Genomic DNA, 18,374 nt, shown 5'->3' with positions numbered 1-18,374 from the left:
TTTCACCGTGGGACTTTTCGCGTAGGAGACGAACTTGATAACCACTACACCAAAGAAACACAAATAAACTTACTTGCATTCCGCTATGCTGTAACTGAGGCCACTTCTTGTGCTGCAGTGTCAGTGCTGCTGGACTCGGCAATGTATGCTTTAAGGCAATACACAAAGCATCAAAGTTGTTGCATGTTTACAACTGGTGTTCAAATCACGTCTGGGTCAAGCCTTCTTGTTTCTCTTCCACTTTTTACCATGTTTCTATTTGAATGACTTTAGCAACGTGCTTGTATTTTAGCATGCCCAGTATTTAGTTGATTGTGAATATAATACAATGTATTGCCTCAGTTAATCTTTTAGGAAAACTACTCTGTCAACACAAGAAAAACAAGGTAGCAGAGGATGGTTTTGATCCATCGACCTCTGAATTAGGGGCCCAGCAAGCTCCTGCTGCGCCACTCTGCTCCACTCCTGTCCTACTAAGCAGAAGATGAAAAAAACCTGAAGTTATCGTTTTAACCAGCAACACGGCAGTGGTGGGGCTGAACTTTGGAAACGTTGCAAATAAGAGGAAAAGTTTTCTTTTCTCCCAAATATACAATGATAAATAACACACTTGCAGGGGAATTAGCTCAAAAGGTAGAGAGCTCGCTTGGCATGCGAGAAGTAGCACGAATGCTTGAGGTTTGCTTGCATTTCTAACATGTTTATAATGAAATATCAGTTTTGCCCAAGTTTCAAATAATGAACATTCTAAAAGCAAATCAGCATTGTTTTCTTTTATTTACTTTTAAAGCAAATAATCAAACACATTTCCGACAACTTCATAGGCCTGCTGGCTATAAACACACATTGAGTTGGCTGTTTCCCTTGACCAGGTGATAGTGTTCTTATCAGCTGCGGCGTTACCATTTGCTTGACATGCTTGCTGTGCACTCTAGCATTGCATTAAAAGCATTTACTATGCCAGGACATCGTGGTGCAACGGTAACGCGTCTGACTCCAGCTTAAAAGGGAAATTAGCTTAAATGGCAGAGTGCTCACTTCACATGCGAGAAGTAGCTGGATCAATGCCTGCATTTTCCATAAAGTTTTAATGTATGTACGTATTTATTACCAATGCATTATGTAGATAAATACAAAGTATGACAATTTTTTTTTTTATATAGAGACGCCAACCCTACATGTGTATGTTAAAGTATAGTCTGCTGATTTGTGATATTCTGCAGACTGAAAAACCCCAGTGCGCCCTCCATTGCATGTCTTCAGAGAAGGAAAAAGGGGGGTCTTTTTTTAGCAATACAATTTGTGTTATTTGAGAATAAATATAAATAACACATGTTTCAATTCAATGTATTTTTCAGTGTCTTTTGCAAGTAATCTATTTACTAAACAATAATACAATCCGTGTTAAGAAATATATTTTTTATCCGATTTACATGGAAATTAAATGGAAAACTGATTGCTAACAAGGCTTTGCAATCAATGGATACACTTCTTATAACAATTACCGCATTACAGTTAGTTTCCTGAACTTTGGAAACGTTGCAAACCAGAGATGATCCGTTTTCTTTTCTCCCAAATATATCAAGCAAAATCTAAAACCTTTCTGCTCAGTTTGATCACAGGCAGTTTTCTCACCATAACCGGCAGTGTAGGCTTTGAGGCAATACACAAAGCAACAAGGAAGTTGCATGTTTACATAAACACATTTCTAACTGATCATTGGAAATGTTAAAACTATTTAGGATTTTTTTTCAAAGTAACATGTTATTTAATATATTTAAATAGTTTTAATACATTAAGTGGCTTGATGCATTTCTAACGTGTTTGTAATGAAATATCAGTACTACCTATTGTTTTTGTTTTTAATTTACAACTTCCCATATTGTCTAGGGGTTAGGATTCCTGGTTTTTCACCCAGGGGGTGCTGGTTTGACTCCCGGTATGGGAATTAAATTGCTTGGTTTGCTTGCATTTCTAAAGTGTTTGTAATGAAATATCAATACTACCTGTTGTTTTTGTTTTTGGATGGGTATCTCAAGCACAATAGAAAGAAAGCAACTCTGATGTACAGGTAAGTAAGCTGGGCTGAGCTGAGTCTGGGATGGAGGGGGGTGATGCTGGGACACCAGAATCACTGTTGAGTCCTCTTGAGGTGTCGTGGGCTAGTCAACGAAACACAGAGGATGGACGGTGCCAACTTGAAGACCCCAGAGATGTACTCTACTTAGCTCAGTCCAGACGGTTGTCATGCTGATGCACTGGGGAGACCGCACTGGGTTGATCCCCGGAGCCAGCATCGCAGCCGTTGTGTGTGCTGATGCGCTGGGGAGGCAAAATGAGTTGATCCCTGGAGCCAGCATTACACTTCAGCAATCAACACCAGACAGAAGGATATCTACATCATCAGATGGAAAACAACGCAAATGGATGGAGATGCAGATGGATCACATTAGCTTAGTGCAAAGCTTCATCTTAGTTGGTGCTTATCTTGGCAAACGCTGAGTTCAAATCAGCATGAAGTTCAACATCTAATCTCATGTAATGGAAATCATGAAGATCGGGATACATCCAGTGACTGCTGTGAATAGTGCAGCTGGCAACAAGGGAAAGACTTTGTGACAGCATGGAGAGACAGCTGACAGGAGGAAGGAGACCCCATTGGGGCTGGCAAGGGTTAGTTACCCTGGTCGGCAGTATCAAGCTCTATGTTTTCAAAGGTAAACAGGATGCTGGAGACACACGCCCAAGGCTTCTAAGAAATTAAATAGAAAAATACCCCTAGGGTCTGCGAGAGCGGGGGCGGAAGATGACTCAATGTTGGATAACACAGGGTAGGAAAGAAACCTCCTGAACTACTGCACAACTCAAGCGATGCAAACTATGTATCTTTCTTCTGTAGATAGGCTTTAATTCCTTCGCCTTCCTGTATGCATTGCAGTTAGGCAAAAACTAAAACTTAGAGAAATATAATTTAAAAAAAAAAAAACTTCAAAGCGGTTAACTCTCTTGTTTACTGTTCAGATGACAAAATGTTTTAATCAGCCTGTGACCTGTACTGTGCGTAGCAGGTGGGACAAAGTCAGTGCTGCATTGTTTTGATTTAGGGTGCTAAAATCTAGTTTTCAGAATTAGATGTAAAATACCAAAAATGGTCGACAAAGCAAAACAAGCAAAGTATATTTCGGCTGAGGATCGTGACAAGACATTTCCAAAAAAAAACTGTACATGCGGATGGAGGTAATTGTATTGCATGTCTTGTAATGTGAAAAAGAAAATACGATCGATTGCTAGAACTTCAGAAGCACATATTAAACCAAAGGCTTCTACAGAGGCTGCTGAACAGAACCTAAAACAAACAACAACAGCTTTCAGAAAACAAACGGGAAAGTCAGCGCAGACAAAAAACTCTTCCTGTGATAATTGTACCCAAGTTAAATCAGCACTACAGGTACAATCAAGCACAGCTACCTCGCTTCAAACAACCTGCTGTTTACTTTTTAAACGCAGTTAGAATTTAGATCCGACCGGCCAGTCAAGACCAGCCACTTTGAGACTTTGCCAGTAAAACCAGATGCACCAAGTGAAACACATGACGCATACTGCATCATATGATCGCAGGTTAACGTGATTGGATAGCAGCATTGATGCAATGCAAACAACTCACTCAAACAATACGCCCTAAACCAGTAAAGAATGTTGTTGCACCCTGATACAGTACAGCAGCCACATATATGAAATTTTCTAATAAGAGAATTAAAAAAAAAAACACATTTTATGTCTGGGTTTTCAACGTTTACTTAAAAAATTGCAACAAATGTTGTCCCAACAGTACCTAAATCGGGACGAGGGAAAAGCCCCTAATATCATGACAATCCTGACTTTATCGGACGTCTGGTCACCCTACTTATATGAGAAGTGTTTAAACGATATATTGCCCAAACTCAAAGTGGATAACCACTGTTTACCTGCATATACCATCAACTACACCACTGAGTAAAACTCCAAAGAAAAGCTTAAAGTACCTGGTATTGTCAAGCAGTCTCCCATCCAAGTACCAAGCAGGCCTGGAAATTACCATTTATTTCTTAGCAGATACCCTTACTCAGACCAGTTTACAATTGTTTACATTATTATTATTTTTTTACATACAGTTATTCATTTTTACTGGACCACTACTCCACATGTGCTGCAAGTAAATAAGCACTCATGTCTCATTCTATACTTTTTTTTTTATATGAAACTATACAAATATCAATTGCTCTGAAGCATCAGCCAAATCAATTAATATGACATATTTTTCTGGCTTGCTATTAATTTTTTTTATACATTTACAATATAAACATTAATTTCTACATTTATTTATTTAACAATATTTATTTCTAAATATATTTATTCATCTATGCATTTTTTAAATAATTTACTTATTTCTACCTAATAAATTATTCCTTTATTTTTATTTAAACGAGGAACTACAATTTATCAGAAATCAAAGATTTAGACAAGGAAGCTACATGCCACTCTGGTGTACAATTCCATTCTATGGTATCTACCAAACAGGAAGCATATATTTTCATTCAGGAAATATAGCATTTCTAGAATCGAGCACCTTCTTCAGGTTTTCAGTAAAATCTGGTAAGGCATGGATGTAAGATTAAAAAATGAACACATTTCAATAACTGCCCTGTGATGCAGTGGGCTAAGGCTGTGTGCACTTCAAAGATGTCATGTTGCAAGTTCAAACCACAGTAATGTTTTTTTTTTAATCTGCGATATGTGCTGTTTTAAAACATAAATAAATTGTAAATATTGTGGATCTCAAACTGCTTGCGATCCCTGGTTTATTTTGACACTGACCAACATGTGGAATCGTATGATTGGTAGATGTCCAGTTATTTAGCTTTTCTGTTTGAATAGTCACTACACACTCTTAAAAAAGTAAACGGAAGAAGGAAGAGAATGACAATTTTACCTTAGTTGGACGACTTATATCTCATTGTGTATAAGAGGTATTTAAGTTTTTTTTCACATTTGATGTAAGAAAGTTTCAGACTTTTGGTACTGGTACAGATGGAAATTCTAAGTGATTTAGTTTTGCCGCTGCAACATGATGAAAACAGCAAAACTCTTGGAGCTGTCTAGAGACTCGTGGTAGTTTCAAACAAGTTTTTTCTAACTTGTATGAGGTGCCGTTCCTCTTTATCTGCACTGCACTGCACTCACCTGTATCTACTCACCACTTTGCCACAGTCTTGTATTTATTGTATGTAATATTTTTTCCTGATAAACTGTAACACCAACAACAGGTTTAGCAAATAAATGCTGTTGTTTAAAAGTGTAAAAATTACAGCATATGAAACATGACAATCCTAATAATATCATATGGGAGATACAGAAATTGAAGAAGGAATCTATGAAAAAGACCTAGGAGTTTATGTTGACTCAGAAATGTCTTCATCTAGACAATGTGGGGAAGTTATAAAAAAGGTCAACAAGATTCCCTTTAAATCAAGGGAAGTAATGTTAAAACTCTACAATGCGTTAGTAAGACCTCATCTTGAATATTGTGTTCATTTCTGGTCACCTCGCTACAAAAAGGATATTGCTGCTCTAGAAAGAGTGCAAAGAAGAGCGACCAGAATTATTCCAGGTTTAAAAGGCATGTCATATGCAGACAGTCTAAAAGAATTTAATCTATTCAGTCTTGAACAAAGAAGATTACGCAGCGACCTAATTCAAGCATTCAAAATTCTGAAAGGTATAGACAATGTCGACCCAAGGGACTTTTTCAACCTGAAAAAAGAAACAAGGACCAGGGGTCACAAATGGAGATTAGACAAAGGGGCATTCAGAACAGAAAATAGGAGGCACTTTTTTACACAGAGAATTGTGAGGGTCTGGAACCAACTCCCCAGTAATGTTGTTGAAGCTGACACCCTGGGATCCTTCAAGAAGCAGCTTGTTGAGATTGTGGGATCAATAAGCCACTAATAACCAAATATGTTCTTATGTTCTTATGATAATAACATTTTCAGTTATCAATTATCAGCTGTAACGTTTCTAATCTGTTCAATAGGGTCACACCTCTTCACAGCCTTTTCTAGTTGGGAAGAACTATATTCTGGCCAATAGCACCTCCCATCTTCTAGTCAAAAACTTAGTGTAATCTCTATGCTCTGATGAGGAAATTCAACCACGGACCATAATTGCACCATTGTTATCTTGAATCTGAATATTTCAAATTATATTATTAGATAGGTGTCACAAAGACGGCTGGAGTGGGTGACGACAGACCAGAAACAGGAATCAGGAAATAAATGATGATAATTAGGATAATTAAAAAAGGGAAAAGAAAAAACAATTACTCTCTTCTATTTAACAAAAGGGGTTTTAACTTGCATGATTGAAATGGATTTAACTGATACAAAATGGATTTAACTCTGATGAACTAAAGGTATTGCGATATAGGTCTTCCCTTTGTCTGGCAAAAGCACACATTTCCTTTGCATTTGTGTGGCAAGCATTACATCAGTGTCCTCCTGCAGTTGAGAAACTCGATGAATGCCAACAACAGCAGAGCAGCAGGGATAACTCTAGAAGTCCTCCTTATGATGAAATATCTGATGAAGGATACAGATTGTATCATTGTCACAATAGCAATGTTATCTCCAATCTGTATACAATTGTTTCCTTTCTCATCAGTCACTGAACACATTTTTATACACATCTCCTTATACTGCACAGCATTTGGAAACTCTGGTAGCGCAGGGCCATTGTGATGAACTTTGTTCAATTCACCTATTTTTTTTTTTTGGTTGATTTGCTGTTGGCATCTCAGAGAGTCTTTGAATAACTTGCTATAATGCTTGAGATGGCTTGCGCGCTAATTTTTTCACTTGGCCAAGAAAATATTCAAAGTAAAAGGCAGATATATTATCCAGAGGTCCAAATAATTTTACCTCTCGAGCCAAATGGAGTAACTGGTGAATGTTGTAGACAAGTTCATCTTTCCCATACAATTTACCAAAATGCTTCACAAAAGACACAAGAAGGAGCAAAATCAATAATTGTTGGTGAGACAAGTAACACCAACATAGCCACTGAGAAAAGCATGAAATTGTCATACATTCCATTTTGAATCAAACCCCCAAGACTACAGACTATTTTTGGGGGGTTTGTATCATTTGATTTAGACAACATGCCTACCACTTTGAAGATGCAAAATATTTTTTATTGTGAAACAAACAAGAAATAAGAAAATAAAAACAGAAAACTTGAGTGTGCATAAGTATTCACCCCGCCCCCCCCAAAGTCAATACTTTGTAGAGCCACCTTTTGCAGCAATTATAGCTGCAAGTGTCTTCGGATATGTATCTATAAGCTTGGCACATCTAGCCACTGGGATTTTTGTCCATTCTTCAAGGCAAAACTGCTCCAGCTCCTTCAAGTTGGATGGGTTCCGCTGGTGTACAGCAATCTTTAAGTCATACCACAGATTCTCAATTGAATTGAGGTCTGGGGTTTGACTAGGCCATTCCAAGACATTTAAATATTTCCCCTTAAACCACTCAAGTGTTGCTTTAGCAGTATGCTTAGGGTCATTGTCCTGCTGGAAGGTGAACCTCCGTCCCAGTCTCAAATATCTGGAAGACTGAAACAGGTTTCCCTCAAGAATTTCCCTGTATTTAGCGCCATCCATCATTCCTTCAATTCTGACCAGTTTCCCAGTCCCTGCCGATGAAAAACATCCCCACAGCATGATGCTGCCACCACCATGCTTCACTGTGGGGATAGTGTTCTCGGGGTGATGGGAGGTGTTGGGTTTGCGCCAGACATAGCGTTTTCCTTGATGGCCAAAAAGCTCAATTTTAGTCTCATCTAACCAGAGTACCTTCTTCCATATGTTTGGGGAGTCTCCCACATGCCTTTTGGCAAACACCAAACATGTTTGCTTATTTTTTGCTTTAAGCAATGGCCACTCTTCCGTAAAGCCCAGCTCTGCGGAGTGTACGGCTTAAAGTGATCATATGGACAGATACTCCAATCTCCGCTGTGGAGCTTTGCAGCTCCTTTAGGGTTATCTTTGGTCTCTCTGTTGCCTCTCTGATTAATGCCCTCCTTGCCTGGTCCGTGAGTTTTGGTGGGTGGCCCTCTCTTGCCAGGTTTGTTGTGGTGCCATATTCTTTCCATCTTTTAATAATGGCTTTAATGGTGCTCTGTGGGATGTTCAAAGTTTCAGATATTTTTTTATAACCCAACCCTGATCTGTACTTCTCTACAGCTTTGTCCCTGACCTGTTTGGAGAGCTCCTTGGTCTTCATGGTGCCGCTTGCTTGGTGGTGCCCCTTGCTTAGTGGTGTTGCAGACTCTGGGGCCTTTCAGAACAGGTGTATATATACTGAGATCATGTGACAGATCATGTGACACTTAGATTGCATACAGGTGGACTTTATTTAACTAATTTTGTGACTTCTGAAGGTGATTGGTTGCGCCAGATCTTATTTAGAGGCTTAATAGCAAAGGAGGTGAATACATATGCACGCACCACTTTTCTGTTATATATTTTTAGAATTAGTTATTTTTTTCGTATTTGGACTATTTTGTGTATGTCCATTATATGAAATCCAAATAAAAATCAATTTTAATTCCAGGTTGTAAGGCAACAAAATAGGAAAAATGCCAAGGGGGGTCAATACTTTTGCAAGCCACTGTATATATGGGAATTGTTTAGGTGTTTATCAAACACTAAAACCAGGTTGTATTTTTAAAAATCTGTTTACTTCAGTAAAATAAAAACTAAAAAATATAAGCTTTCAATACAGTAAATACTGATCACTTTCTAATGTATGTGTTTCAATGAAGTAATAATAGTGAAGTGTGGAGAACTAAACAAGCATGGGACAGTTTCATAAAATATAGGTAGCCTAGTGATAAGTACCTTAATATATATCTATATAATATATATATATATATATATATATATATATATATATATATATATATAGAGATATAGAGAGAGAGAGAGAGAGAGAGAGAGAGAGAGAGAGAGAGAGAGAGAGAGAGACAATTAATCAGTTAAAATCGGTAAAAAGTGACAACGTGGAAACTACTTATAAGTAAAATCTATTTGTAATAACAACAGTGGTGCAGTTGTTGTTTACTCAGTGGGAAGTTGTGGTCATGTACCTGTTTGTGGATCCACATTGTGCATCACTGTCATTTTCCATCACCGCAGTCACAGCAAGGGAGTAAAGAGGGGGAGGAGAGAGAATGACACGGCATTTATTGCAGTTTAATATGATCATTGCCGATCACGTTCCTCAGACCCCGCTTGATCTTGGATTACTTTACCTGGTTTCAGATGAACCCAGATTAGCGGTAATATTGCACTACTCAATGTTAATTTAGGTGAGGAAGTCCAAGACGTGTGCTAATCGGGGTCTGTGAAACCAGCCATTGTAATAGATCTACAGTTTGATTTTCAAAAGGGTTAAATAATTAGGAGGTTGCAATTCGATCAGAAACCTGATTTGGGTCACTGAAGGCATTCAATGGATTTATATAAAATAAAATGAGCTACCCATGTGTTCAACCTTGGAAAAATATACAAAATCTGGTTTTACATCAATGTGCTACTTTGGCCATTTTGAAAACCAGGCTGACAATGTACTCTGCATCTTAGAAATCTGTAATCGCATTATATTGTATTTACACTTAACTGCTTTGTATTGTTCTATACTTGCACTGCCTGGAATTGCTCTTAAATGAACTGTATTTACTGTATTCGTCGCTTGTGTATGAAATGGTTCTCACATGTAACTGTATTACCTGTTATGGTATTCTCTTAACTGTAACATGAATTTAAAGTCGCATTGAATAAGGATGCCTGGAAAGAAAATAAACCATAATAAATGAGCTAATGTATTTTTCATTTCAATGACCAGAAAGATTAATTCAACAAAGTCCACAAGGGGGCACCAGCATGCTACGAGGTCGATTTCTTGTATTAACTTGGTTTCCCTGTCAGTAGAATGACAACCATTACCGAATGGGAAAGAGACCTCTCTGACAGTCAATCACTGAACATATACAAAAAAAGCTGCCCTATCAGGGCCCTGCTGTGAGGGGGAAGTCCCTCCCACCTCCTGCTGAAGAGGGATGTCCTCACAGTAACACATCGCCATTTTCTCTCTCACTTCACTGAGACAGGTCACAGATTGCTTCGTGCTTTCATGTCCGAATTTGGCTGATTTATTTGTTTATACCTTCAATTTTTTTTAAATCCACGGTAAAAATCATGCTTTTGAGCTTCATTAAGAGTGCTCTTCCCTGACTCTCCTGTGAGTTTACTGACTAGAGCTGGTTTCGAGCACCATTACTCTTTTCTACTACACGAGGCCTCATGTAGTTGCAGATACCGTGTGGAGAGCTATTCTGGTGCTGTAAGGAGACCCCACGGGCCTAGCAGCTCGGGCCTAGCGCCCCTCTCAAGCCTCGGTCTCACCTAACGCAGCTGTGCCAGAACTTCCTGGAATTGGTGCGCTCCTCCTGGGTCAACCCAGCATCTGCACCCTCAGCCTCCAGAACAGCAGAGTCTCTCCTGCACACTGCAGGAGCCTAAGAAGCGGACCTAGGCACATTCCCCACTATCAGGAACACGGTCACGGTATTGATGCAAGGTTCCACCCAACCTAAGTAAGTAAGTACCCAACCTGCCTATCTAAGCCTTGCAGGACAACGGATGCTATGCTGAAGAAGGCATACGCATCGGCACCGCTGTCAGTCAGAGCAGCGAATGCCATGGCTATACTGGTGCTCTATCAAACCCAGTTAGCAGAGAGGCTGCAGGAAAGATCCACAGAGGCAGACATAGGGGAGCTCCAGGCGATAGCAAAGGCGATGCCTAACCTAATGGGGGAGTTAGGCTAGGCTTCAGGGAGGTCATTGGCGGCAATGGTGGCCACCCACCGGCATTTGTGTCAAGGTCGTGGAGACCGAGAGGGCGGCATTACTGGATGCCCCCATTTCACAGGGGCAGACATTTGGGGCGACCATTGATGTAAGCCTTGAGAGGTCCCACAAGGCCACAGAGGTCGCCTCCAAATTCTCGCACCTTCCGGCTTACTGTCAGCACCCAAGGTGGCATTCACAGCCTACTGGGGCAAAAAGGCCTTAACACCACCCTCCACCACAGAGCAGACAAGCAGGAAGAGGAAGAGCCGGCAGCAAGAGACCACCGCCGACCAGGGGTAACTGGTTCTCTGGCTGGAGACCAAGGCTGGGGCCTAAGAAAGACCCGCCCACTCCCAAACCCAAGGGAAACCGCCCCGGAGGGTCCCCGGCTGCCACCAACCCCCCCTCACAACTGACCAATGGCAATGACCAAGGACTCCTGGGTGCTATCAACTATGAGACACAGATACACTCTACAATTCCGCGTAGGTCCTCCACTCTTCAAGGGTGTGCTTCTCACCACCATCGAACCAGCGAGCGTGATACTCTTTCAACAGGAGATCACCAGTCTTCAACAGAAGAACGCTGTGTGCTTGGCAGATCCAAGCAATGCCCTCAGCAGCTTTTACTCCAGGTACTTCCTGGTGCCCAAGAGGGATTGCGGTTTCGGGCGACTGGTTCACATCGATCGACCTGCAAGATGCTTACTTCCATGTCCCAATCCATCCTGGCATAGAAAATATCTGGGCTTCACCTTTCAAGGCAACATGTACGAATTCTGAATGCTGCCATTTGGCCTCGCACTGGCGCCCCACACACTTTCAAAGTGCATAGATGCAGCACCGGCTCCACTCAGGTTGCGGGGTATTCGGATCCTGAACTGTCTGGACGATTGGCTAGTTTGCACACATTCTAAAGCACGTGCAGAGGTGCACACAAAACAGGTCATAGATCATGTAACAAAGTTAAGGAACTCGATACATCAACAGAAGAGCAACTTTGTACTGTCTCAGTCCACAGTGTTCCTGGGGATCAAACTGAACTCTGTGAGCATACTTGCCTCACTGCCGGAAGACAGGATTCGGTCGTTAGAGACCACACTCTCCCTATTCAGAGAGGACGCTCTCCTACAGGTCAAAATATATCAAAGTTTGTTGGGGCTGATGGCAGTCACATTGAGAATCCTTCAACTAGGGCTGCTGAGAGTGAGCCCGCTTCAAGCCTGGGTAAATACATTCAAGGTGCACCCAGTCTGGTACCGGCAGGTGCGAGTGTCCAGACAATGCTGGAAGACACTGGAGTGGTGGCTCCACCTGGCAGTCTGCGCCTCGGATCTCCCCTCGGATTCCCTCACAGAAGGAAAGTGGTTACTACAGACGCCTCCAGCCTGGGCTGGGGAGTGGTCTGGAATGGAAGAGGAATAAGAGGTCAGTGGAAGGGAAACTGGCAGCAAGCGCACATAAATGCCCAAGAGCTGCAAGCAGTGAACCTGGCGTTGTCTCATTTTCGCAAGAAATTAGCGCACAATCGTGCTGGTCCGGACAGACAATACCACAGTGGTAGCCTACATAAATCACCAAGGTGGCCTGCGCTCACCAGGTCTTCACCACGCAGTGCACAGACTCCTGTCCTGGATGCACAGAAACTTGTGTTCCATCAGTGCAGTTCACCTCCCCAGTGTGGACAACAGGCAGCAGACCTCCTGTCCAGAAGAGCTCCAGACAGCTCGGAATGGAGACTGCATCAAGTGGTGCAACAGATTTGGGAGAGGTTCCGAATTGCACGGGTCAACCTTATTGCCCCCTATGGTTCTCCATGGAGCGAGACGGGGGTCCCCTGGGAGTAGATACGCTAGCTCATCTCTGGCCACAGGGGCTTTTGTATGCGTTCCGTCCGCTACAATTAATACCACTGACGCTAGAGAGGATCAGGGTGGAGAGAGCACAGGTTCTGCTGGTTGCACCCAGATGGCCGAGACACCCCTGGTTTGCTCTCCTCTCCGACATGTTGCCGGGTCAGCCGTGGCAGCTCCTGCTGCACAAGGACCTCCTGAGCCAAGCGGAGGGGCTAATGGCACCTGATCCCAGCCCAGCTCCAACTCTGGGTCTGGCTGTTGAACGGAGCCATCTATTCAGACTAGGTTTGTCAGATGCAGTGGTAGAAACACTACAGTCTGCTAGGGTGTCGAGCACTAGAGGCCAGTACTCATACAAGTGGAAAGTTTTCCAAGACTGGTGCCTTGCCAAAGGTCACGATCCTGTGACCTGCCCTATTGAGACGATATTAACCTTACCACATCTGTTTGACGCAGTAAAATTAGCGTCCACCTTGAAGGTATACCTGGCAGCAATATTATTGTGCCATGACAAAATTGACTCGATGTCCCCTGCGGCACATTTCCTGGCAGTGCAATTTCTAAAAGGGGCTGGGAGGCTTCGCCCTCCCATGAAAAGTATGGTCCCCAAGTGGGATCTAGAACTGGTACTGTAGGTCCTTATGGGTCCCCCATTCGAGCCCATGGCATCAGCAGAACTGCGCCCTGATTCCTTGAAGGTGGCGTTTTTAATAGCCATTACGTCTGCCAGATGAGTAAGGGAGCTTCTTGCACTGTCCATCGATGTCACATGTATGGCTTTCGGAAGCATTTAAACTAGAAAGGAAGGGGGGAGAAATCAACAAAAAAACAGAAGGGAGACCGCATCAAAACAAGAACAACAACTCGGGTAAGACAACCATTAAATGTATTTATCTAAATGCTAGAAGTATCAGAAACAAAATTCTAGAACTTGAAGCTACTGCACTAACAGGTAACTATGATGTGATAGGTGTTACAGAAACGTGGTTATCTGAGAGTGATGGGGACGAATATAATATTTGTGGGTATACACTGTATAGGAAAGACAGGCAGGACAGAAGAGGAGGAGGGGTAGCGCTATACATAAGAAACAGTCTTGAAGCCCAGGTGTTAAACCTGGACAAAGAAAATAAAACCGAATCAATATGGGTCAGAATAACAGACAAAAATTCAAAAGGCATAATAATAGGAGCATGCTATAGACCGCCAGATTCAGACGGTGAGCACAATAATCTGTTATACAATGACATTAGAAATGTGTGTAGCAAAGGAGAAGCCATACTAATGGGGGATTTCAACTTCCCCCAAATAAAATGGGAAAACCCGGTGGGTAGCGCGAAGGATGAAATAGAAATGGTGGAAATGACAAATGACTGCTTCCTAACACAATTTGTCAAGGCACCCATTAGAGGGGAGGCATGCCTTGATTTAGTCTTTTCAAATAACAAAGACAGAATAACTAAAACAGAGGTCAGAGAACCACTGGCAAACTCAGACCACAACATGGTCTCATTTGAAGTGTTTTTTAAATCCCCAAAAGTAAAGACTAAAGTTAAGGTTTACAATTTTAGAAAAGCAAACTATGAAGGTATGAAACAGAGACTAACAGAAGTAGATTGGAGTAAAATAGAGAAAACACCCACAGAAGAAGGATGGTTGTTCTTCAAAAATGTAGTACTAGAGGCGCAAAACAATTACATCCCTAAAGTAGACAAATCTAAATGTAAAACTAAATTGCCAAAATGGTTTAATAGATCAATTAAAAAAAATATTCAGCGAAAAAAGGCACTTTACAGAGCATTAAAAAAGGACCAAAAAAGAAAGTACGCAGAAAGAGTACACAGAACTGCAAACGCAAGTCAAAAAGGAAGTTAGAAAGGCCAAGAGAGAAATAGAAATGAACATTGCTAAGGGAGCTAAAACCAATTCCAAAATGTTTTTCCAATATTACAACAGCAAGAGAACATTCAAAGAGGAGATTAAATGTTTAAGAGATACAAATGGCAAAATCGTAGAGGAAGAAAAAAAAATAGCAAATATGTTAAATGATTACTTTTCACAAGTTTTTTACAAAGGAAGATACTGACAACATGCCCCACATGTCATCCAGTTCCTATCCAGTTTTAAATAACTTTAGCATAACTGAGGCAGAAGTGTTAAAGGGACTAGGAGCTCTTAAAATAAACAAATCCCCTGGGCCGGATGAGATCCTCCCAGTAGTACTCAAAGAAATGAAAGAAGTAATTTACAAACCGCTAACCAAGATCATGCAGCAGTCTCTTGACACAGGGGTGGTACCGACAGACTGGAAAATTGCAAACGTAATACCGATCCACAAAAAGGGAAACAAAACTGAACCAGGTAACTACAGACCAGTAAGCCTGACTTCTATTATATGCAAACTTATGGAAACTATAATAAGATCCAAAATGGAAAATTACCTATATGGTAACAGGGTACTGGGAGACAGTCAACATGGTTTTAGGAAAGGGAGATCGTGCCTAACTAACTTGCTTGATTTTTTTGAGGATGCAACATCGATAATGGATAATTGCAAAGCATATGACATGGTTTATTTAGATTTCCAGAAAGCTTTTGACAAAGTCCCGCACAAAAGATTAATTCTCAAACTGAACGCAGTTGGGATTCAAGGAAACACATGTACATGGATTAGGGAGTGGTTAACATGTAGAAAACAGAAAGTACTGATTAGAGGAAAAACCTCAGAATGGAGTGTGGTAACCAGCGGTGTACCACAGGGATCAGTATTAGGTCCTCTGCTATTCCTAATCTACATTAATGATTTAGATTCTGGTGTAGTAAGCAAACTTGTTAAATTTGCAGACGACACAAAAGTAGGAGGAGTGGCAAACACTGTTGCAGCAGCAAAGGTCATTCAAAATGATCTAGACAAGATTCAGAACTGGGCAGACACATGGCAAATGACATTTAATAGAGAAAAGTGTAAGGTACTGCACGCAGGAAATAAAAATGTACATTATAAATATCATATGGGAGATATTGAAATTGGAGAAGGAATCTATGAAAAAATCCTAGGAGTTTTTGTTGACTCAGAAATGTCTTCATCTAGACAATGTGGGGAAGCTATAAAAAAGGCTAACAAGATGCTCGGATACATTGTGAAAAGTGTTGAATTTAAATCAAGGGAAGTAATGTTAAAACTGTACAATGCACTAGTAAGACCTCATCTTGAATATTGTGTTCAGTTCTGGTCACCTCGCTATAAAAAAGATATTGCTGCTCTAGAAAGAGTGCAAAGAAGAGCGACCAGAATTATTCCGGGCTTAAAAGGCATGTCATATGCAGACAGGCTAAAAGAATTGAATCTGTTCAGTCGTGAACAAAGAAGACTACGTGGCGACCTAATTCAAGCATTCAAAATTCTAAAAGGTATTGACAGTGTCGACCCAAGGGACTTTTTCAGCCTGAAAAAAGAAACAAGGACCAGGGGTCACAAATGGAGTTTAGAAAAAGGGGCATTCAGAACAGAAAATAGGAGACACTTTTTTACACAGAGAATTGTGAGGGTCTGGAATCAACTCCCCAGTAATGTTGTTGAAGCTGACACCCTGGGATCCTTCAAGAAGCTGCTTGATGAGATTTTGGGATCAATAAGCTACTAACAACCAAACGAGCAAGATGGGCCGAATGGCCTCCTCTCGTTTGTAAACTTTCTTATGTTCTTATGTTCTTTCACTGGGAATGACTCGCGGGTAACATTAAGAACAAATCCAGCCTTTTTGCCAAAGGTGGTATCTCCATTCCATATTAACCAACCAGTGGTTTTGGAAACTTTCAGACCTCCCAGGTCCTCAGAGGAGGACCGTAGACAGCACATGCTCTGCCCAGTTCGGGCTCTGCACTGTTACCTGGATAGGACAGCGTCTTGGAGACAGTCCAACCTGCTGCTTGTCTGCTATGGGTCCCGCTCTAGAGGTCAGGCCCTATCTAAGCAACGTCTAGCGCACTGGGTGGCAGATGTGATACGCTTGGCGTATGAACAGACAGACTCCCCCTTACTGGGGGACATTACGGCCCATTCTACCAGGGGCCAGGCAACTTCGTGGGATCTCTTTCATGGCGCCTCCTTAGATGAGCTATGCGATGCTGCTACATGGACAGGTAGTCAGACATTTGCATGTTTTTACCGCCTTGATGTTGCAAACCGAGCGAGACCCTCTCTGGGCTCTAGGGTGTTGCAGACGGCATGCCCTTAGGAGTCATGTGGGCTCTGCGGCTATTGCCATGAGCTATACTGTTGGTAATCTGGAGCCACGACAGCTTTGGTACAGCTTCCCATTCGGTAATGGTTGTCATTCCATTGAAAGAGAACGTTATGTTATTACCATAACCCTTGTTCCCTGAAAGAGAATGACAACCATTACCCTCCAAGGTCGTGTCCCAAGTGGACATGTGATTTCGAAAGAAAATGGAGATATGTTACTGTGAGGACTTCCCTCTTCAGCAGGAGGTGGAAGGGACTTGCTCCTCACATCAGGGCCCTGATAGGGCAGCTTTTTTATATATGCTTAGTGATTGACAGTCAGAGAGGGCTCTTTCCCATTCGGTAATGGTTGTCATTCCCTTTCAGGGAACAAGGGTTATGGTAATAGCCTCACATTATTTATGATCTCAGACAATGTATTAATTGATTTTATTTAGGTTTCCTACCACTTCACACTTTCAGTTCAAATTCTTCCACACATTTAATGTCCTTTACATATTAACAGAAATAAATAACATTCAAAATAGGTTGTGTCTTGTTGATTCAAGATTGTGTTTTGTTGATTTATTTAATTCTGTAAGAAAATAAATATGTTCTACACAGAAGTAGGCCTACCGGTATACATGCTTGATCTGCATTCCATGCCATTGCCTGTATTGTGCCATGATATGGGCAGGGGGCATGGTGAGGCAGGGCAGTTGGAAGGGGCAGGCTTTCAACAGGAGAATGATTAAGGGATACACTTGCAGATCGGGACTTCCAGAAGGATGATTTCAGCATTGTGGATTTGTTTTACAGGCTACACTTCTATACATATGTGTACTGTATAGTGTTGACGGCCATGACAACAGGTTAGTGAAAGAGACGGGGCGTGTTTGTATGCAGAGTAATTCTAAGCTACTAAAAAAAGCCGCCTCCTTCTTGTAAGCATATCTTCCTAGCAAGTCCCTACAATATATTGAAGTTATATTTTGAATAGATGATGTAATCTATTGTTTAATTCCTCCATGATCTTCTTTCTGCATGTTCGGGTAGGTATGCTGCAGTTTGGGGGTGCCAATGCTACCGATATGTGTTTGATTCTGCATTCCATGTGCAGGTTACATTTCTGTGGAGAATAGGGGGATATTACATACTGTACACTATGAGAGCAGCTTGTCTGGGTATTGGTAACAGTCCATCATTCTGCATTGTCGCTTGGCTGTTGTGTGCAGTGGCTATATTGGTTTTGCGATGAACAATCAGATTTGCGAAACCACCTGGAAGTTGGTTACTTATTCCCGGTTACTTATTCACGGTGTAGTTGATAATGCAGCCTGTCCT

The sequence above is a fragment of the Polyodon spathula genome, chromosome 8 (genome assembly GCF_017654505.1).
Source record: "Polyodon spathula isolate WHYD16114869_AA chromosome 8, ASM1765450v1, whole genome shotgun sequence".
NCBI lineage: Eukaryota > Metazoa > Chordata > Actinopteri > Acipenseriformes > Polyodontidae > Polyodon > Polyodon spathula.
Note: the sequence above shows the minus strand (reverse complement) of the source record.